Source organism: Galeopterus variegatus, unplaced genomic scaffold (assembly GCF_000696425.1).
Source record: "Galeopterus variegatus unplaced genomic scaffold, G_variegatus-3.0.2 Scaffold15708, whole genome shotgun sequence".
Lineage (NCBI taxonomy): Eukaryota > Metazoa > Chordata > Mammalia > Dermoptera > Cynocephalidae > Galeopterus > Galeopterus variegatus.
In genome coordinates, this window is record NW_007741819.1 from 17,606 (window position 1) to 18,493 (window position 888).

The following is an 888-nucleotide window of genomic DNA, read 5'->3' on the forward strand; positions in this document are numbered from 1 at the left end:
CGGTCCCAGTCCGGTACGGGCGCGACACTGAGGGTTGCGATCCGTTGCTGGTCACGAAAAAAGACAAAAAGGAAAAAAAAAAATGCAAAGATCTCACCAACATAAACCCACTCCCAAACAGTTTACATGGCTGTCAGCATTGTGGAATGTGGGTGGCTAGTTACATGGGGGAACCAGTTGGGGCAGAAAGGGAAGAAGGTGAGGAAGCCACTCTGGGTAGTACAAAGAGCATTTTACTGGGAGTCACAGAGGACTGGTCACATGTACTCTTTGTATGCAGCCCACTCATATACCATGAGGACTTGGACCAGATGACCAGATGTCCCGAGTCTGGTTTCGGCAGGCCTATTAGAAATGTTATTAGGCCTCCTGAGATGCGTGCATGCATGAGTGTGAGCAACCATTGAGAGTCAGCAGTCTGAGCGGGCACTTGGGGGACACAGTCAGTGCAATGGTTTAAAAGCATTGGCTCCTAACTTGACAGACAAATCTAGGTTCAAATCCCAACTCTGTCACTTACTTTGAAGCCTTGGATAACTACTAATCGTTCTAAGCCTTGGTTCTCATTTGCAAAACAGGTCAATAATGCTACCTACCTCCCAGTGTTGAGAGAATTAATAGGTGATATGAGAGAGTGCTTAGCAGATAATAAGTGCTCAGTAAACAGGCCTTATTATTCCGGTATCTGACTTTTCTATAGGACCATGGAATGTAGGATAGAAAGAAGCTTTCCCTCACTGTGAAGATGTATCAGTCTATTACTGTTGCTTATAACAGAATACCTGGATCTGGGTAATTTATAAAGAAATGAAATTTATTTCTTACAGTTTGGAGGCTGGGAAGTCCAAGGGAACACATCTGGTGAGGGCTTTGTTCTTGGTGGTGACT